General features: G+C 55.2%; 1 long non-coding RNA gene across 1 annotated transcript; it reads left to right on the plus strand.

Annotated features, from left to right (window-relative positions):
* The first annotated feature begins 89 nt into the window (after positions 1–89).
* LOC138384723 (uncharacterized) lies at positions 90–12260 on the plus strand. Its single transcript, XR_011233681.1, has 3 exons — positions 90–553; positions 9245–9370; positions 12106–12260. It is a non-coding gene; the product is annotated as an uncharacterized lncRNA (long non-coding RNA).
* The last annotated feature ends 10152 nt before the right edge of the window (positions 12261–22412 follow it).

Raw genomic sequence — 22412 nt, forward strand, 5'->3', positions numbered from 1 at the left:
GGTTTTACTTCTCACTCTGCTACACACGTTCTTGCCAAAGCGGCCTACAACCTCCTGCTCTCCGGGGCCATCCACACAGTGTCCCGTGGGCGGGGGAAGTGGCCAAGGTCCATTTGGACTAAATTATGGCTGAGAGCCAGCGTGTGCATGTAATCCCCGTGAGAGACCGTGCTACTGGCCCTCCCAGGTGAGAGCAAGCTGCCTGCATGGCTGGGATGGACTCAGCACAACAGCAACAAAAACAGGTGTTCACTGGCTAAGCGGTTGTCGCAGGTGTGAAAGCCGCATTGATTTGCTCCAACTCGGAACAACTACAGCTGCAACTTCACTACTACCTGACGTGAGACCCCCTTGGTGGGCAGCAGCTCACGGGTCGAGAAGCTCTGCGTTGGGGCTTGCAGCTGGAGGGGGATCGCTGACTCCCTGCGTGTGCGCACAGGCCCCTCCGCTGGGCAGCACGGAAGCGCCCGCCCAGTGTGTGTACCGTGGTCCCCAGCACGACGGCGCTCTCCATGGTTTCAGCAACGTGCGGTCAACTGTGGTCTGAAAACAGGTGAGTACAGCAAGACATTTTGAGAGAGAGACACCATATTTGCATTTATTATCATGTGCTGTTATAATTGTCCAATTTTATCATTAATTATTGTTGTGCCTAGTTTGTAAATTAGATGTCATCACAGGTGTAGGAAAAACACATACTACTAGTATCTATAGGGTTCAGTACTACCCACGGCGCCAGGCGTCCCGGAACACGCCCTCCGTGCACGGGGGCTACGGCGCCCGTCAGCTGTGCGCCGGCGCCGGCCGGGATGCGAACCCGCCACCAGTGTGGCTCTCCGGCCTGTCCGGCGGGTGTCAAATGTTCCTGCAGTACGGTTCTGATTTCTCTTCCCTATTTTTGTGTCCTGTTCTGGGAAATGCCTGTTTGTGTCTCTCGCCTCTGGCCACATTGGGCCACATCCCTTTTCTTGCTGATTTGTGGGGAAGTTCTTCCGTATTGCTGGGTGGGTGGACATCATCTGTCCCTATGATTTCCCTCCACCTGCGATGGAGTCTCTTTGGGTGTCTTCATACATAACGATAAATACTGTCTCCTGATTAGCGGTTTGACTTTCATTACGGTGACTTCTGGTGGATAAATATCTTGCTTTTTACCTTTTTATGAAAATTTTAATACAGTAATGCAAGGAGCATGCAGGTCTCCCCTGCGATGACCAATTCTGGGTGTCCACTCAGCCGGGCCACGGTGCCCAGCTGTTGGTCAAACTCCAGTCTGGGCGTTGCTGTGAAGGGGTTTTTTAGACGTGATTAACGTTTAAATCAGTGACTCTGAGGGAAGCAGTTCGCCCTCCATTCGCTGGGGCTCGCCCAGCCAGCTGGGGACCTCAGAGCAACACTGAGGCTTCCTGGGGAAGAAGGACCCGGGCTCCGTTCTGGCCTGCAGCACGGAGACCCCGCCTGGCTTTGTGCACATATGGGATACATAACATATGTGTACATGTGATATGCACGTATGGGATATATAATGTATGTGTATATGTGATATTCACATATGGGATATATGATGTATGTGTGTGTGATATGCATGTATGGGATATATGATGTATGTGTATATTTTATTAGTCTGTTTCTCTGGGGAACCTTGGTACACCCAGCACCTAGACTAAAACAATGGTAAACATTTTGCCTTGCGTGCACGCTCTCTCTCTCTCTCTCTTTCTGTATACACGTGTATATATATAGAAGTCTCTTAAAGTAATTGTAATTTAGCCACAAACATCATGACCATGACACCTCAAGCATAAATAGCTCAGCAAGCTCAGCATTTATCTCTAAAAGTAGAGGACATTTGCCAACAAAACACTCCATTACCCACCCAGCTACGTCAACAGTCACTCCCTGATAGCATTGAGAGCCTAATCTATGTTCAGTTTTCACCAAGTCCCCCCAAAACTACCACTGCTGTTTGTTCAGGCCAAGATCTAATCCAGCCCTGGGCTTTGGGACTGTCTCTGAGTCCTTTAAAGTTACAACAGCTTCTTCCTCAGCAGCCTCTAGATCTTTCTCCCAAGCCGCTGACTTGCTTCAGGAGCCTGGGTCACCTGCTAGAAGGTGCCGTCCTGCCTGCTCCACTCTCACCTGTCCTCCCAGTACCTGGAGGTCCGAGCCGAAGGCCTGAGGATCCCAGAGAATCTGCCCCAGGTGGTGCTGGGGACCAAGCACCCTGGGGCCTGCACGGAAGTCACACGATGTCTCCTTAGTGAAGTGAAGGTGACCGGCGGACAGCCAGATACTTCCATTTGCTCTGTTGTTTGAATATTTGTGTTCTCCCCAAAATTCACGTTGAAACTTAGTCTCCAGTGTGGCAGTATTAGAAGGTGGGGCCTTTGGGAGGTGACCAGGAGGTGCAAGCTCTGCCCTCCTAAACTGGATTAACACCTCACCAAAGAGGCTCACACAGCACTCCCCCTCCCCCTTCAGCTCTTCTGCCACGTGAGGACGCAGTGCTTGTCCCCTCTGGAGGACGCAGTGACAAGGCACCGTCCCAGAAGCAGAGAGAGCAGCCCCCACCAGACACTGAATGCCGGCAGCTTGCTCTTGGACTTCCCAGCCCTTGGAACTGTGAGGAAATAAATTTCTATTGTTTATAAATTACCCAGTCTGTGCTATTTGTTATAGCAGCAGAAACAGACTAAGACATCTTCGTAAAGTTATGTCTTCTCTTTGCAACCAGCAACCAACCGTGGGTGCCCTGGGCCACCCAGTTCCCAGCAAACAGTCTCCTCCTGGCCAGAGCGTCTGTGGACGCTCCTTGCCTGAATCACCATTTCACCCAGTGTTGCCAGATGGCAGGTTTCTGATTGTGCAGCCCCTAAAACCACCCCAAGGAACCCACCTCCTGGTAGTCACACCCATGTGCCACCCCTTCCTCTAGAGCTGTGGTCCCCAACCCCCCAGCCTTGGCCCATTGCCAGTTTGGGTCCTGTCAGGAACGGGCCTGGCATCACCACCTGAGCTCCGCACCACCCACGACACCCCCAGCCCCATCCCCCGTCTGTGGAAAACTTGTCTTCCATCAAACTAGTCCCTCATGCCAAAAGGGCTGGGGGCTGCTGCTCTAGAGTGTGGGCCGGACCCGGTCATTCGCTTCTGACAAATAGATTCAGGCGAAAGTGACGGGAGGTTCCTTCCTCCCTTCTGTGCTTGGGCTGCAGAACTGGCCGTGTCTCACCCTCCCTTGCTCTCTGCTACTGACGGCATCCTCGGCGAGGCCCAGGCGGCCAGAGAGCAACTGAGGCCCTCGTCCACCCCCACGAGGCGCTGAATCTGCCTCAGTCACTATGAACTTCCACGTGGGCCGGCCCCGGTTGAGCCTGCAGAGGAGACCACAGCCCCGAACGCTGAGGGCAGCCTGGGGAGACCCTGAGCTGGGAGGCTCGGCGTGAAGCCACGCTCAGATTTCTGCCCCGCAGAAATGGCGCGGCGATAGACGCTGCTTGGCTTGCTGTCTGCGTGTATTAATGCAAGGCCGTTTATTCCCGGCCTTACGTATCACGCATCACATTTTGAGAAAATTGCCAAAGATAAACATACTCTTAAAAGCTACAGTTTTTAGCAATGTAACATATCAAATGTTTTTTAAAAACAGTTTTGGTACCAAACCTTAACTACGACGAGAATCCTATTTATAAAACCTCCAGATAGTGGTGCGCTGGTTTTGCCCATCTTTCTGTGTCCTTAGCTGCCCTTCTCTGGGAAAATGATCTCTTTCCTTCATCAGATGGGATGGCTTAGGATCTACGGAGAGATTCTTAATTTTGTTTCTTTTTTAGTTTCGTCCATTTATATTTTTCTAGCAAGGCTTTCATTTCATTGACGTTTTCAAACATCATGGCTTACACTTTTTTAACACTCTGTTTGGAGGCAATTTTAGACTCATAAGAGGCTGCAAAGCAACGCACAGGGCAGCCCCGCGCAGCCTCGGCCACTCCCTCAGCCCTAGCATCCTGTGTGACGCAACGGTGGCCTTGATATCAGGAGGCCACATTTGTCCAAGCCACACAGCTGTCCAAATTCCACCAGTTACACATGCGCTCGTGTGTGTGTGTGTTTCTGCGTGATCACATCACATGTGATTCACGTGACGCACGTGCATCTTCAGGGAACCACGGTCACATGAGGAATGGCAACTGCCCCACCCCCACGGACCCCTCCGGCCCCCGCAGCCCCCGGCCCTGCCGCCACCGGCCAGTTCTCCGGCTCCAGCAGGAATGTTGTGTAATAACCGTGACATGGTCCACGGCCCGCGTCACGCAGCGTAACTCCCGGGGTCTGCCCGCGTGGCTGTGAGTATCAACGCTGTTCTTTCCTGTGGCTGAGCAACAGTCCCTGCCATGGACGCCCGCGGTGTTCAGCCACTCACTTTGTAAGGCGCATTTTGGTTGCTTCTGGTTTGGGGCTATTATAAATAAAGCTCTGTGAATATCCACATGCGGTTTTCTGAATGGGCATAAATTTTCACTTCTTTTGGACAAATGCCCAAGAGGGCGATTGCCGCCGTGGCGCTGATCTGTAAGAAACCGCCAACTTCATGTTCTCTTGCGTTGCTTTCGCCTCCGGGGGATCAGCACGTGGCCCCTCTTTCGTGGCCCAACGTGGCGTTTGTTTTGCCGTGGCCTGATTGGCCGGACGTTGCTAGTGTATGAATCTTTCCGAGGAAGCTGCTGGCTCCAGCCCCTCTGTGGCATCTCCCCGTCCGCTGGTGCTGCTCGCCTTCACTACTGCTGTCTCCTCCGTTCCGCATCGTCTGGGCTGATTCTGCATCCTTAGCCCGGCCCGTTAACACCCGGCCTCCGCCCAACATGGGACGGTTTCCTCCCAAACTCTGCTTCTGAATCCCGCGAGTTTTTAACGTGGTTTTTTCCAATACCTTTCACTTCCAGCATTTTAAAATTTCCATCACAATTTCTCGTGCCTCCCATCAGTTGTTTGGAATGAATGTTCTAAACTATCTTGTGGTTATCGACTTCTGATCGCTCTGGTGGGGAGAGAGATGTCGGCTGAGACTGTCTGGCCCTGGGTGGGCAGTGGACCTCGAGGGGCACCGTGGGGAGGTCAGCCTGGCCCAGCCCTCCTATGTCCTCATCCTGAGTGGACACAAGACCACGAGAGCCCCTCCGCCCCGCACACCCGCTGATCGGGTCAGTGGGGGACACCTTCAGCCCACAGTGGGCCCCGACCTGCCCCTGAGCCCGGGAGACCGGCCTGGCGCTATCAGGAGCAGCTGCCCTGCTCTGGCCCCAAAGCTGTCCCTCGAGCGCCCCGGCCGGGCTGGCCACAGGCTTCCCAGGGTGCCCCAGTGTCCCCAGACCTAAGCCAGGGCTCCGCTCAGCGCCTGTCCTCCTGGAAGCCTCCTCATGGCAGTCCGCCCTTCCTTCCCGCTGGGTGTGCACGGGCCACCAGGGTTTCCCACCCTGGACAGCGCACTGCCGAGACCCCCGTGGATGGGCGCGCAGGGGCTCCGATGAGGCCGGCCACGTCCTTGTCCTTGGCCGGGTGCTGGCTCTGCTGCTGTTCCCCGACCCGCACACGTACAGTGTACACGCTCCTCCGTGCACGTGGGCACGTTTCACAGTTTTACGGACGTGAGGGCAGTGGGGAGGCCTGGCGATGCCGCCACCAGCCCCTCTGCCCCGTCTGGTCTCCAGCGCCAGCGGTAACGGCCTGCTGGGGGGGGGAGGGGCTGCTGGGAGCTGAGCGCCAGGGCAAGCGCTTCCCAGGCGCTGGCCACCCCCCCCCCAGCCCCCAGACCTAGGAGAGCCCTGGCGCCATCCTGCGCTGTTTCGCATGTAAGGAAACTGAGGCACAGCTGTCAGGAGGAGGCGGCTGGGCCATGTGGGCTTCTCACTGGCCGACGGCAGGGGCAGGCCCTCGGGCGGTGGAGGTCACGCTCCGCAGCCCCCACACGCCAGGCCCGAGTGTCGGGTAAGGCCCAGGCACATGCGTGGGGCTCCCGTCCCACCTCCCACAAGGAACAAGGGCTGCTTCTCCCCCTGCTCTCGGGCACCTCCTCCCTGCACGTCTCCAGGCAGCGGGGACAACGGCAAGAACTGCCGTGGTTGCGCCTTTGTCCTATGAGAAAAGTGACAGTGGCCAGGGGGGCCGCGGGGCTCGGTTGGCAGGTCCGAGAGGCCCCTCCTGGCCGCCAAGTGGGTGCTGGTCAGGGAGCCCCGTGCCTCCCCCCACAGCTTTCGGGTCCCCAAGCCTCACCGGGGCCTGTTCACTTCCAGGCCGTGGGATCCAGATTCCCAAACGGCAAAGGAGGACGGGGGAGGGGCCGGGCGACGTCAGCAGCCTCCAAAGTGCTGGGCCGATTGGAAACGAGGCCCGGGAAGGGCCAGCCGCGCCTGCGTCCCCGCCGTAGGCCCAGAGCCCCTGAGAAGACCCCGGCTGTCCCCTTCTGCGTCCTCAGCAGAATCACCCACAACACTCTGCTCACAGCAATCTGGGCTTTTCCTACCCTTGATTTTAGCCACAAGTCCGAGATGTGCAAGAGGGTAGGCGTTTCCTGGCACGCACCCCCGCGGCCTCTGCCCACTGCCCAGCTCCAAAGCGGCTTCTGCACCTCCAGGTACTTGCGGCAGCCACATCCCTCGTCTTGGTACCATTCTCAGTACCTGTCTTGGTACCTGTCTCAGTCCCTCTGTGCTCCGCTGACAGAATACCACCGGCCGGGCAATTCATAAACCACAGACGTCCACTTCTCACAGCTCCGGACGCCAGGAGTCTGGGGCCGCCCTTGGCATCTGGCGAGGGCCTTCCCGCCGTGTCCTCGTGGGCAGAGGGTGGAAGGGGGCCAAGCGGGTCCCCCCCTTTGTAAGGGCATTCGTCCTCCCCATGGGGCGGAGGCCTCGTGGGCAGCTCGCCTTCCAAAAGCCCTGCCTGTTCGTGCCGGGGCACTGGGTGTCGAGTTTCAGCAGGAATCTGGGCCGGACACAGCGCAGCCCATGCGAGCCCAACGATGCACGCGGCAGGCCGAGACCAGGCATCTCTGTCCCGCTCCTCTCCCGCGGCTCAATGGCGGCTGCCAGAAGGCTCTCGGGCCTGAATGGGCCTTAATCTGATCTTTGTCCTGTGCCGAGCGACCCAACCCAGGCGTTTGATTGGGCCTTTGTCTCCCAAAGCTTTTAAAATCCCGACTCTTGAGGCAATTGGCCCTTCTGACCCTGCGACGTTCTGGATTTCCGGGCCGTCGCGACGCCATCCCTGCGCACCGGGCACCCTGAGCTCAGCGTTCCGCTCCGCCCTCCCAGCAGCCGGCGGCGCCAGTGCGTACAACACGCCCTTTCCAACTCCCGCCTCGGGGTGCCGGCTCAGGTGTTTGTGTCCTGCCTCCCAGGTTGCCAGGAGTGTTTGTTACCAAATCTCTGCCCAGCGTCACACGGGTCCCTGTCGTTCCAGCCTCCACTGTCACTGTCACCGCCGGTACCTGGGCTGCCCAGGCAGTGCCAGGTCGTCCCACAGCATAGGCTGGCCCTTCCCGACGGATCCAGAGCCGGCTCTCTGAAGCAGGTGCTACCGTGGCAGGAAACGCAGGTTCGCAAATACCTGCAGCATCTCCGCGGTGCACAGCCAGCTGTTCCTGCTCGGGCCTCTGGCTCAGCTTGCCTGACCTTGGCAGGGTCGATCACACGCCCGCGGGACGTGTCCAGGCCGGCCCTGGACACCAGCAGCGGTGCAGGACTGGGGTCACCAACAGCCTGTCATGGGAGGACGGTGACTCGGCATTTAGGTCAGTAAGTCGCTGGGCCAGGGGAGGCACATCCAGCCCGTTGATCAGAGTCTGGGCCTGGAGGGGGACGTAGGGACTAGTGGGCTTTGGGCAGTGGATGACGTGTTTTATGAGTGAGAAGAAGAGACAACACCGTATGTTCACCGCTGTTTCTTCCCCCAGGCAAACAGAAAGCCCACGGTGGTCACGTGGGGGTCATGTGACTGCACTCGGACCAATGGGGAGCAGGAGGAAGTGACGCAACTACTTCCCACGTGGTCTGTCGTTCCCCTTCCAGGGTGACCTTGAGGCCAAATGAAGCCAGAAGAAGCGCTGCTCAGCCCACGTTAGACCTCGTGCGAGTGAAGCACCTGGGATCAGGCTGTGTCTGTCACGGCCACGGAGCCTCGTTCCCAAGTGCGGTCCCCGGACGAGCCGCGCCGCTGGGAACGTGGCGGAAACGCAGATCCCCAGGCCCTGCCCAGCCCTCCGCAGTCCCTGACGCAGGCGGGGCCCCGCGGTGCAGGTTGACAGGCCCTCAGGGAGCCCGACGGCGGCTCCCACTGACAAGGCGCCGAGGACACTGGCCAGCGTGTGCTTCAGGCGAAGAACCCCGTGTCCCAGCCGTGCAGGCAACGCCGTGCGGGGAGGAAGCCGTCACCGTGGCAGAGTGGCTCGCCCACGGCAGAGCAGGTGAGCGCCGTGGACACCGGGAGGATTGGAAGTGGGAGAGGTTCAGATTCTACATCTCAGAAACGAAGCTGAAGGTTAAAAAGGTCCAACAGGCGCCCGTGGGCACAGTGGTGGGGGTGAGGCCTGTGGGACGTGGGGGTCAGGGGTCGGGGGGCCGCTGTGTCAGGTGGCCTGTCCCCCCGGGAGGGATACGGGAATTGGGAGAAGATGAGCACGAGGGGGTCTCGGCCACGCCCTGCTGCCTTCCGCATTGGACGCTGGAGCAGCTCCAAGGACACCGTGTGCAGCCAGTGTTCTGCGGAGAACAGCCAGGAGGACATGCGTGTGCGCAGACAGGGCCTTGCTGCAAGGACGGGCGCACAGTGACGGAGGCTGAGGACCCGGGACCCGCAGCCAGCAGGAGACCCAGGAAGGCCCACGGTGTAAGTTCCCGTCAAAAAATCTGCAGGCTCAAGACCCAGGAAGGGCCGATGTTTCAGTTCGAGTCTGAAGGCGGGAAAAGCCACTGTCCCCACTCGGGCAGGCGGGCGCCTCTCACTCAGCCTTTTGCTCTATTCAGGCCTCCGAGGGGTCCGATGAGCCACTCGGGGAGCCCTAAGGGCTGCAGGCGGCGCGTCCCTGTGGGGAGCGGTCTAGGCCTCCTAGTGTATCCGCCCAGGACATGCATAGTCAGGCCCTCCACCTATCCCTGTGGGACACGCTTGTGGGACACACCTATCCGGGGCTATAAAAGCAGCTTGCATTTCCTGTTCGAGGTCTCTCGCCATGTAACTGTTGTAGGTGCCTCATTAAACTACTGCTGGAAGAACTCCAACTGGTCGTGTCGTACTTGCTGGCAACTGTGGCGCGACAAGTGGTGCCGAAACCCGGGAACTCTTGCACCAGGCGGAGACGACCTCATTAGAGGTGAGTTCAGAACCGCAGTAGTTGAGGTAGGGTCGGACCCCCCCCCCCCGAGAGTGCTTTGATATGGGGAATTCCCCGAGCGCCCAGCTGCTCCGTGCTCTACAGGAGCTTTTGGCTGCACGAGAGTTGAAAATCCCCGAGTGTGTCTTACGGCATTTTATGCAGGAAGTAGATCGTGTGGCACCATGGTTTCTCCACTTGGGCTCTTTCACCGTTCCGAGCTGGGATAAATTAGAGAAGGACCTTCGCTGTGCCCATGCTACTGGGCTCCTTCGAGAGTGCGTCCTTCCTATTTGGGCATTGGTGCGCACCTGCCTAGAGGACTCTCCTTGTAGTATTCAAGTGCAGCAGGGGCAGCAGGCTCTGAGTGACTATCAAGATAGCATGTCAGAAAGGGATAAGGGTGGTCCGGACCGGCCGGGGCGTTCGAGAACCCGGTCGGAAGAAAAGCAGGGAGCCGCCCGCAAGGGAGGGCGCTCAGGAAGGCGACGGGGACGCCCGTTGCCCGGCCCGTTATCTAGGGAGGACGTGGCTTGTAAAATGGCCACCCTCCGTCTGTCTTCTTCTTCTTCTTCCTCTTCTTTGTCCCGCTCTTCTTCCTCGTCTCGCGAGAGGGAGGCGGAGCTTTCTCCGGCCGATAAGGCGGACTTGGAGGAGGCGGTGACGGCGTATGAGGCGGAGCGTTATCGCCCGCCTCCGTATGCCTCCGCCCCTCCCCCACCAGTTGATGGCGGGGGAGGTACATCTTTCATGTCTGACCGGGTTCGGAGAAAAGTCAGCCAGTGCTTTCCTGTATTTGAGGATGCCATCTTTGTCATTCCGACCCTTCATATCTTCACCGTGCTTATGCCACTTTGTGTGCTCATTTCTCTTCCTACGGGCTGCACTTAGCACCCGAAAAGGTTCAGGAAGGTGATATAGGGGAGTTTTTGGGGGCCCATATAGGCCCCTTGTCCATTCGTCCTCAAAAAATTACTATTCGGGTAGATGGTCTTCACACCCTAAATGATTTCCAAAAGTTACTAGGTGACATCAATTGGCTTCGCCCTTATCTTCGCCTGGCCACAGCACAGCTGAGCCCTTTGTTCCGGGTGCTGGAGGGTGATTCAGATATATTGTCCCCTCGCGTTCTGACTCCTGACGCACGACAGGCCCTTCGGCTGGTCGAGGAGGCGATACAGCACGCCCAGTTGGTTCGGATCCAGCCTGATCAGCCTTTTTCTCTTTGCCTTTTGCCCTCTTTGGAGACACCTACTGCAGTTCTTTGGCAGGAGGGCCCTCTGCTCTGGATTCACGCGCATACCTCTCCGCGACGGGCCATTGAGCACTATCCTACCGTGGTTGCTGATCTCGCGTTGTCTGCGCTTAAACTCTCCTTAACTCATTTTGGGGCCCATCCTTCTGTTCTCCATTGCCCCTATACTAGAGCTCAAGTACAGATTCTCTGTGCCTCGGTAGACAGTTGGGCAGTCCTTCGATGCTCTTTTTCTGGTGTTATAGACAATCATTTCCCCAAGCACCCTCTTCTTCAGTTTGCTCTGCGACATCAGATTATCTTCCCCCGTGTCACGTCTTCTGACCCTCTTCCCAATGCTACTACAGTTTATACTGATGGGTCCTCTAATAGTACGGGTAGTTATGTTGTCAATGGCCAGGCCTTCACCGCTTCTTTTCCTTACTCTTCCCCTCAGCATGTGGAATGTGCCATCGTTGAGTTGGTCCTCCGTACTTTCCCAGGACCACTCAACATTGTCTCTGATTCTGTCTATGTTGTTCAGGCTGTTCGGTTGTTGGAGGTGTCTCACGCCTTGAACCCACGGAGCACGGTATTCTCTTTATTCTGTGCTGTCCGGTCAGCCATCCACTCGCGCAGTGCGAGGTTCTTTATCACTCATATTCGGGCCCACTCGCTCTTGCCTGGACCTATGGCTGCCGGCAATGCCCTGGCGGATCGGGCCACGAAATTATGTTGGCTTGCTTCTCCTTTGGAAAGTGCCCGCAACTTCCATTCGTTGTACCATGTCCCAGCTTGTACTTTACGCCTTAAATTTGGTCTCCCCCGCGCCTCTGCGTGGGAAGTGGTCCTCCAGTGTGCGGACTGTGCACCTTTCCGCTCACAACCTTCCGTGGGCGTCAACCCGCGGGGCCTTCGGCCTCTCCAGGTGTGGCAGATGGACGTCACTCACATTCCCATGTTTGGTAAGTTGTCTTATGTTCATGTGTCCGTAGACACCTGTTCTGGGGTTATCCACGCCACTCCTTTAGCTGGAGAGCGCGCCTGTCATGTCGTCACGCACTGTCTAGAAGCATGGGCTGCCTGGGGCAAGCCTGAGGTCCTTAAGACTGATAACGGCCCGGCCTATACTTCCCGGGCCTTTCAACAATTTTGCCGCCGTCTCGGCGTTACCCATCGCACTGGCTTGCCCTATAACCCCCAGGCCCAGGGCATTGTAGAACGCGCCCATGGCACAATCAAAGTCTACTTACAAAAACAAAAGGGGGAGGCTGGGGCTTTGGGCGGTGGCAGGTCTCCCAAATCTGCCCTATCTCTTACTCTATATACTTTAAATTTTTTGCTGCTGGATGATCGTGGTCGCTCGGCGGCAGATCGCCATGTGGATCCTGGCCCCCCCCTTTCCGAGCGGGTGATGTGGAAAGATGTGCTTTGTAATCAATGGAAAGGACCGGATCTGATTCTCAGCAGATCCAGGGGAGCTGTTTGTGTTTTTCCACAGGACGCCCCGGACCCTATCTGGGTTCCGACACGCCTCACGCGACGCCTCAGTCATCCTGCTGCTTCCTCGCCGGCTCCTGACGACGATGCTGTTGTGGCGGATTCTGCTTTCCCTGACCATGACCCTCCTCGCCCTGGGAGTGCTGTCCAGGGCGAAACGTCATTGGGCCATCCTGCCTGTATTCCCGAGACCCCTCTCATGATTCGCAGATATTCCCCCGGTTCTTTATTACCAATGCTTCCCTAAGACTTCCCTACCTCCCGTGGTCCAACGAGTCTGGAGCGGTTCCCGGCAATGAATCCTATATCCTTGCTGGGTCCTTGTGCTTTACTACCATTATCCCGACTAACGGCAACCTGTCCTGTATACTTCTTGCCAACCAGACGGGTGCTTGGGTGGACCGGCCGCGTCCCCGCAACGGGACCTTTGCTAATGGGACTTTTGTGACAGGGATGTGGCCTGCGTTACACAAAACTGTGAACATTTGAGACCGCTGCGTCAGGCGCTCAGTTTTCCAACGTGACCTTCGGTCCCACGCCTGTTTGTCTCTGGCCTCCATTCATCTGGATTGTGGCCCGCCTGGAAAACCATACGGCCACCCTTAACTGCTCAACTGTAAACTGCACGTATACACGTTGCTGGAATGCCTCAGAACACAGGATGGCCATGGTTGCACGCATGCCCCGGTACGTCCCCTGGCCGGTTGACGCACCGGATTCGTTGGTTCTCTTTCGACATCGTAGGGACTTTGGCGTGACAGCTCTTGTCTTTGCTATTGCAGCGGCCTCCGCTGCGGCCCTTACCGCCGCTTCGATCGCGGCGGCGGGCGCCGTACAAACGGCACAGGTCCTAAATAACCTGTCAGCAACGGTAGCAACTGCCTTGGACACACAAAGCTCTATCAACTCACACCTGGCGGGAGGGATTATGCTCCTAAATCAACGTGTGGACTTGGTTCAAGAACAGGTGGACAGTTTGGTACAGCTCGCCCAGCTTGGTTGCGAGCGACGACTGCCGGGATTGTGTATTACTTCGATCCCATATTCTAACCTTTCCCAGGCGGCCAATCTCTCTAAAGAGCTTTCTCGGCTGTTACAGGGCTCTTGGTCTGCCAATTTCTCCAAGCTAGCCACTCAGTTACAACTAGAAATCACCCATATTAATTCTACCCGGTTAGATCCTATGCTTACTGATGGCCTCCTCCCCACCTTTTTGTCGCTTCTACACGGGGTTCGGGAATGGGCAGGTCTTGGATCCCTGGGCCTGCTGGGATGTCTTGCTTTTTGGCCTCGTGTTCTAGATGCTCATGCGTGTCCGTTGGCAGCAACAAAGGGATCGAGTGGTCATGGCTCAAGCCTTTGCTGCCCTTCATGAGGGCTCTCCTCCTGGAGTGTGGATAAGCATGTTACATACGGACGGCAACTACCACTTTTCCCCTTGACAGCATGGCGTGGCCCTTGCACCCCGAGGGCTTGTCCCCATTGCACCGGGAAGGGCGCGCGACCCCTGTTTTGTGGTCAGCCCTTGCACCTTCATGAGCTCTCGCTCATTGCACTGAAGAGTGGTGACCATACGCCCCTTGGTGAACTGTGACCCTAGATCCGGACTGGGGCTTCCGTTCACCATGAGGCAAAAACAAAAGGGGGAGCTGTGGGGAGCGGTCTAGGCCTCCTAGTGTATCCGCCCAGGACATGCGTGGTCAGGCCCTCCACCTATCCCTGTGGGACACGCTTGTGGGACACACCTATCCGGGGCTATAAAAGCAGCTTGCATTTCCTGTTCGAGGTCTCTCGCCATGTAACTGTTGTAGGTGCCTCATTAAACTACTGCTGGAAGAACTCCAACTGGTCGTGTCGTACTTGCTGGCAACTGCGGCGCGACACGTCCCCTCGTGCCTCCCGTTCCCGGAGGACGGAACAGACCACTGCAAACCGCAACGGGGAGTTTTACTCTTACGTGTCAGCCTGATGGGGCTGTGGGGTGCCCAGGTGTTTGCTCAGACGTCACTCTGGCTGCAGCCGTGGGGGTTCCGGCCGAGACAGGCGTGCGAATCGGTGGGCCCAGCGAAGAGCGGAGTGAGGCGCACTGGGTCGGCGTGTGGCCAGCGACGGGCAGAGTTCCAATCCACCCGTATTAAAAAGGAGCCCGGACGTCTTCAGGGGCCATCGTCATTCTGCCATTGCCCCGGGGGGAGGCCACATGAGGTGGTCTTGGCACCACGTGTGTACGTCCACCAGACGCAACCAGCAGGGAAGGAGCTAACCGATTCAACAGCATGGCCTCAGCGGTTGATGCCACCAGCCTCTGGCCTTGGCCACCCAAACTCTGGCCCACTGGGCTCGAGGACGGAAGAGCTTTGGTGGCAGAGACGCAGGCTGTGCGTGGGGCCAGCAGCACAGCCCCCCGCCGTCCCCCGCCAAGGCTGACCAGCTGCCGCTGCTGCAAACGTCCCACTCAGCTGCCGCCGAGCCCCCACCGTGGCACCACCCGTTCCAGAGACCAGTCAGCAGCGGGCGGCAAGCTGGCGCTGCTGGGGACCCCTCCCCACCTTCCCTGGAAGTGACTCCTATTCCCGGTTGGCCTTCCCTGGCCGCAGGGTCTCAGCCAACCCCACCCTCCGAGGACTGATAAAGCGTCCCATCCACCATCACAGGGGCTGAGCAGCAGTGCCTTGGACCAAGGGACCCGCCTGACGACACAGGTGGGCGGGGCAGCAGGGCCACGCGGCCACAGGGTCTCTGGTACCCTCAGAGACCACACCACTCGGAGCGGCCGGTCCCACAGCGCCGTGGGACAGCCTTTTGAGAGTCCACCGAGGCCGGCTTGGGTTGTGCCATTTAAGGATGGGGAGTCACGCTGTGCAAGGCAGCCATCACCCCAGCCCGGCAGCCACCGTGGGGGGAGCAGAAGTGGCCTCAGGTGCCGTCACCCTCAGCGGCCCCTGGGGGTTTTGCACTTGTCCCCTGCACCGTATGCTGCCTGGGTCACAGGTCCTGGTTTCCAGAGGAGGACAGTTCCACCCATGGGCAGAGAGACCCCTGGACTTTAGGTACAGACGGTGCCTGGTCACCTTGGGTTCTTTTGTCCCCAAAGACCAGCAGGCAAAACAAGTGGGCCGCAAACTGGGAGGGGAGACCGGTGGCCGTCAGGAAGCAGCAGGACTCAGCTACACGCGGTGGGGCGGGGTGACGTGGTGCCCGGGTCCACTCGGGGGTCGGGGTCCTTGCTGTTTCCCTGCCTGTTTAGCTGGCGAGGGGACGAGGGCGGCAGCCCAGGCCTGCGAAGGGGCGGTGACCAGAGCTCAGAGCCCGCACTACCGAGGGTCCCAGTCAGCCCACCAGGGAGGCCACGGAGACCAGAGGTGTCCTCCACGAGGGCAGGAGCAACAGAGGGAGGAAGGGCTGTGTCAGCCGTGGCCAAGGCCAGCTGCCCTCTGGGCTCACCGGTGCACACGTCAGCCAGGGTTTCCGCAGAACAGCCAAGGGACAGACGGGTAGATCGGTGATAGACAGACGACTGATGGATGACGAACAGATGATACATAGACAGAGTCCGAGGCCAGAGGACCAGGGCTCTGCTGTCCGAGGGAAGGAGAGGGTGTCCTGGTCCCAGAGAGACAGAGGTCCCCCCTGCTCTGCCGGGCCTCCACCTGCCGGCCTGCGCCTCGCGTTGGGAGGACAGAGCATCCTTCCTCAGGCCGCCGATTCAAATGCCCTGACAGACACGCCGCAGGGAACGCCCCGCCAGCCGCGGTGGCCAGCCGCGGTGGCGGGGGTTCGATGTCACCTCGACCAGACTAAATGACACCCAGAGAGCTGGTGAGGCGTCATGTCTGGGTGCGTCTGGGAAGGTGTTTCCAGAAGAGACTGGCATTTGAGTGAGTGGACTGACTGTGTGTCTCAGTCTGTCTGTGCCGCGGTAAGAAAACACCCATAACTTCATAATTTATAACACCGAAATTTACTTCCCAGTTCCGGAGGCTGGGAAGTCAAAGGTCAAGGCACGGTGGGTTCACGTCTTGCGGGGGCCCCCAACTCCGCTTCCAAGATGACACCTTGTTGCGCCTCATCCGGGGCACTAATGCCGTGTCCCCACGGCGGGTGGTGGGAGCATGATGTGGGGGCGACTGTCCCCAGAGCCTCTCACAAGCGCATGAGCCTGTTCTCGAGGACAGAGCCTCACGCCTTCACCGCTTCTCAAAACGCCCCACTGCCGAGGTGTCACGTCTCGACGTGAATTTTGGACGAGGCACACGCAAGTCGCAGCGGTGAGGAAGGCCTGGCTCGCCCAGCAAGCCTTGGCCCGGGTGGAGGGAAAAGGCCGAGAAAAGAACTGTCCTCCCTCCCCCCTGGGGCAGGGACACCGTCCTGTCCTGCCCACACAGCAGAACTCCGGCTGCTCCAGCCTTCGGACTGAGGCTGGCACCCGCAGCCCCCCACGCTCTCGGGCCCTGTCCTCGTCACCACTTCCCGGGTCCTTCAGCTTATAGACAGCGTGTCTGGCACTTCTCAGCCCCATAACCGCGTGAGGCAGTCGCCACAGTAAATCCCCTCCCATCTATTCATCTACCTTCCTGCCTATCTACCTCCCTACCTACCTATTCATTCATCTACCTACCAGCCTATCTACCTACCTACCTGCTTATCTACCTCCCTACCTGCCTATCTACCTACCTACCTGCCTATCTATCTCCCTACCTACCTATTCATTCATCTACCTACCTGCCTATCTACCTACCTACCTGCCTATCTACCTCCCTACCTGCCTATCTACCTACCTACCTGCCTATCTACCTCCCTACCTACCTATTCATTCATCTACCTACCTGCCTATCTACCTACCTACCTGCCTATCTACCTACCTACCTACCTATTCATTCATCTACCTACCTACCTACCTATCTATCTACCTACCTACCTATCTACCTACCTACCTGCCTATCTACCTCCCTACCTACCTATTCATTCATCTACCTACCTACCTAATCTACCTACCTACCTACCTATCTACCTATCTACCTACCTATCTACCTACCTACCTACCTACCTATCTACCTACCTACCTACCTACCTATCTACCTACCTACCTCCCTACCTACCTATTCATTCATCTACCTACCTATCTGCCTACCTACCTATCTACCTATCTATCTACCTACCTATCTACCTCCCTACCTACCTATTCATTCATCTACCTACCTACCTATCTACCTACCTGCCTATCTATCTACCTATCTATCTACCTACCTACCTATCTACCTCCCTACCTACCTATCTACCTACCTACCTATCTATCTACCTACCTATCTACCTACCTACCTATCTATCTACCAACCTATCTACCTACCTACCTGTCTACCTACCTACCTATCTATCTACCTACCTACCTATCTATCTACCTACCTATCTGCCTACCTACCTATTCATTCATCTACCTACCTACCTGCCTGTCTACCTACCTACCTATCTACCTCCCTACCTACCTATTCATTCATCTACCTACCTACCTACCTATCTACCTACCTGCCTATCTACCTATCTATCTACCTACCTACCTATCTACCTCCCTACCTACCTATCTACCTACCTACCTATCTACCTACCTATCTACCAACCTATCTACCTACCTACCTGTCTACCTACCTACCTATCTATCTACCTACCTACCTACCTATCTACCTACCTATCTGCCTACCTACCTATTCATTCATCTACCTACCTACCTGCCTGTCTACCTACCTACCTGCCTATCTACCTACCTACCTATCTATCTCCCTACCTACCTATTCATTCATCTACCTATCTACCTACCTACCTATCTACCTACCTACCTATTCATTCTTCTACCTACCTATCTACCTACCTACCTACCTACCTATCTACCTATCTACCCACCTACCTATTCATTCATCTACCTACCTACCTATCTACCTACCTACCTATTCATTCATCTACCTACCTATCTACCTACCTACCTGTCTATCTACCTACCTATGTATCCATTCATCTACCTACCTACCCACCTACCTACCTATCCATCCATCCATCTGTATCTAGCCACCCGTCCACCTACCTATCTAGATCCTATTGCTCTGTCTCTAGAGCACCCTAATACAGACTGAGATATAAAACTAAAAAAGTTTATTTGATCTTTTCAGAAGGACAGAGAGAATGAGAGAGAGAGAGAGAGAAGGGGGAGAGAGCAGGGGGACGGCGTCCCAAAGGAAGAGAAGCGGTGTCCGCAGTGAGGCCGGTGCCTCGCTGATTTTCAGGGGGACAAAGAGAAGAAAAATGGTGACGCCGTCAGTCGATAACAAAAGCGGCAGCAGGTAGATAATAAAAATTGTAAGGATGTCAAAGTCCAGGAGTTAGTTTTTTGTCTTTTGTTGGAGCAGGGGTTATCACAGGAGATGTCTCTCTGTCCTCGAGATATGGTTGAGGCTGTAGCTTGTTTTTCTGTTGTTTATCTAGAAATTTTGTAAAAGCAGATTTTTAGAAAAACAATTTCTAAGGAGAGAGATTTATATTTATATCTATGTTGCTGTTCATTTACCTTTTTCAGAAGTTGTGTAAAGTAGAACTCCTGTCGGCTTCCTGTCGGTCAGACAATTCACAGCACTGATCTTTGGCCGTTGTTGGGGAAGTTGTAGGATTAGGTGTTTTTCTATGTGGGGTTAGGTATTTTGTTGTTGTTGTTTTGTAAGGCTGCCCCTTTTATTTTCTTCTTTTTTTGATTAAAATTTAATTTCTATTTAAAAGGAATTCAGAAAATTGAGGATCAGGGTGGAGGTGTTTTTCTTGAACCTGTTTTTTGCTGGCTGTGGATGAGCGATGCTCTCCCTCCCGACAGTTCATCTGGATTATCAAGGGGGGATTGAAAATGGACGGTGTTGACAGCTAGGTTCGAGGGGGATGGGCCTTTGTTGGAGAGAAAAAGCTAAGGCTTGAATTTGGTTTCGCATAAATGTTATTAGATAGTGGAGAATGGAGGGTCTGAAAATGAGGCCAAAAGTAGAAACACAAGGGGCCCAATAAAGGCGCTAACCAAGAGAATTAGGACTAAACATGGACTTTAAAATCTCACCAGTCGAAGTCGATAGAAGGTGTCTGTTTATGGAGTGTGTATCTGTCCTCTTTAGAATGTTTTTAAGGTTAGATTGTGTTTCTTTTTGACTGATTAATAAAGAAATAGGAAATAGCATTGTATACGTGTCTCCCTTATATTGCAAGGGTGACAAAGGCCTCAGGCTTGGCACGGCGGTGTGAGGCATCAGGGTTAGGGAGCGACGAGAGCGGGGTTAGGGAGCACAAGAGCGAGAGCAGGGTTAGGGAGCACGAGAGTGAGAGTGGGGTTAGGGAGCACGAGAGCAGGGTTAGGGAGCACGAGAGCGGGGTTAGGGAGCGACGAGAGCGGGGTTAGGGAGCACGAGAGCGGGGTTAGGGAGCACGAGAGCGGGGTTAGGGAGCGTGCTCGCCGGAGCACGGTTCCAGTCCCGTCGGCCAGGAGGCACAGACGAGCATTTGATCCATAAAGAAAATAAGTTTGATTTCTGGGATTTAGGCAAATATCAGTGGGTATGTTGAAATAAGATCTCGTAAGGTGGTCCCTAAAGTGCTCTATTCCTTGATAAGTGGACGCTAAAGTCACGCCAGCCGACGGGGGCAAGCGTGAGGTGTACTTAGGAACAGCGGAGAGGTTATGTGCCCAGCTGAACGAAGGAACAGTCGGTTCCGTCCCGCTTCATACCCCTGCGAGGTTTTTAGTTTCCGACATTCCTGACGGTTGATGTTATCAGGTTGGAACCAAAAGTTATGTCCCTTACGGGGGCACGATCACGGAGGTGGGGGACAAATGGTCTTTTCCGAGCAACCTGTTTGAGTCCAACGGGTGGTAACATTATGGGGTTTAGGAAAGTATGTGCTGTGAAAGGAATTCGAGCAGGGGCTGTGACCCAAACGCGGCTGGCAGACAATTGGAAAGGGCGATCGCAAGCCTGGGAGCCACCAGAGAACTTTCCCTCCACAGGGCCCAGGCGAGGTGAACTGTTGGGCACAGGGGAGCTTGCTGCACCAGTGGGACCGAGGGGACACTGCTCCCTGGAGATCAAGCCTACCTCTATAGTACAGATGGCTTGGGAGGAGCCAGCCTCTTGCAAGTTGAGATATTGGGTTCATAGGGGACCCCATGTTATCAGAGTAGGAGAGGTTACATAGGGCCCTGGCTGACTCCACTCCCGAGGTGGGACAGTGGGACAAGCCCCTTTTGTGGAGAGAGATTGGTGCATACCCAACAGTTTGCACAGGACTGAGAAGGGTCAGCAATTTTAAGAAGGCGGAGGGCCCCTTGGACCACAGGCAAAGAGGGACGCTGCATTATGCCCGCGGTGGGGGTGGGCACAGTCAGACTGTTCCTGTGGTCCTCGGCGTGGGAGGAAGGGAATAAGCCTGGTACCTGAGCGAGGCAGAAGTGTAGGAATGGCGAGCTGTCCCTATCCCACTGCACAGCAACGCTCACGGTCCTGAGGCTCCTGTCGAGTAAATCGGAGTCTGGTGTCCGTGATGGGCTGGGCTTTCAGGGAGTTCACGGTGGGCGGAAGCAGGTGCTGGAGGGTCTGTAGGTTTGAGTCTGGAGAGATGACCCTCGGACGGCATTCCCAAAGCTCAGCCACAGTGGTGGAAGCAGCGAGAATTACTTAAAACAGAGGGGAGCCCAGCTCGTTCCGGGAAGTCCTTGAGTAAAATGTAGCTTCTAGGCGTTGCGTTGCGGTCCCTTTAGGAAGCTGTGCAGGGAGTTGTTCTGGGCAGGTAGGTGCCAGGTGGGGGGCGGAGAGAAAGACAACGGAACCAACCGAACTTACTAATTCCATTTCTTGAAATCGGCTTTTACAGTTTGATATGTGGGATAGTGCTTAGGCCTGGAGAGGATGAATAACGTCGGGCCAGGAGGAATTTAATCGTCTAAATCCTGGAGATAACTTTGTTATTTATTTAATACTTCAGTGGCTTTGGAAAACAAAGCAAGAGAGTAATGCTTTAAATAAAAGTCATAAAAATATTTTCAGTTCTTTCCATGACATTTGTCTAAAGAAGCAAATCTTGAGCCACAGCTGATTATAAACTGTTGTTTAGGAAGAACCAAAGTGGAACCACCACCTTCCGTGGGTGGAAAGGACCTCGTAGTAGTCAGGGTTACGGACGTAAAGGAGACGGGGTTATTTCTGTGGCACCCAACTGATCAGGCATATGCAATTATCACTGGTGATATGTACCAAGGCCTACCAGAACGTTAGGAATCTCACACAGCCTTGGGCAGATACTTAGAATATATTCATATAAATGCAACTCAAAGAAAGTTAAATACCATTTTATATTTGATGATGCCTTTCTGTATGGTCTAACACACCAGCAAACCTAATGAGTTTTTTCTTGGGCTTCTAGTGTCTTCACTATTAAAAGCTAATTTGAGGTTAAAAGAACAAATCCAGAATTTTGCTCTTAGAAAGCCTGTCAAACATTACAGGTCTAAAGTATTTGTTTGAACAGAATCACAGGTCACTTCTGAAACAGCGGCTTTCATTTACCCAAGAGTGACAGTCTGTCGGAGATTCTCAGGGCAATGCAGATGGTACACGGGTGTAAACCTTAACCCGCAAGGTTTTCTAGTAGTTAAAACCCAACAGAAATAACATAGGGATTATTTTGACAAAGGATAAAATCTTGTCTCTCTTAGGCCAGTCACCAAAGAGGCAAAGAAAATTTTCTATAGTACGACTGTCATCCGTGGTCATCTCCTACGTAGCTACTTTCATTGATGTATCGATTATGATCTTAAACATTTAAACTTTAATAATTTTAAAACCAGTTTCATTTATCAAAGGTTACCAAGGTCAGGTGAACTAAAAGGCATTTGAGTTCTTTCAATGTCTTTAATACAATTTGATGTAAGCACTGATGTTTTCTTTAAGCCAATTAATTAGAGCTCTTTCCCGTATTTGGGTAGCGACGCATCACATACACATGACATACGTGGACACGAAGTATACAGACATACAGAAGGAGACACTCTCAGGGGGAACAAGGCAGAAGGTTCTACAGTCTGAAAGCTCGGAGCACCCCAAGGAAAACGCCGCGTGCGGAGTTCTAGTTAAGCTTCCCCCCGAGTCCGAGGGAGGGGCCGTGAGCTCTTCTCCGGGGCCGGGGGGGACAGGGAAGCACTAACGGGTGGGCAAAGACTTTGCCCCCCAGTGGACAGAGAAGCTGTGGGACACACAGGGGCTTGTACTTTACCTTTCACCCTGACCGTGGGGA

This window comes from Eulemur rufifrons, chromosome 6, assembly GCF_041146395.1.
Source record: "Eulemur rufifrons isolate Redbay chromosome 6, OSU_ERuf_1, whole genome shotgun sequence".
Classification (NCBI taxonomy): domain Eukaryota; kingdom Metazoa; phylum Chordata; class Mammalia; order Primates; family Lemuridae; genus Eulemur; species Eulemur rufifrons.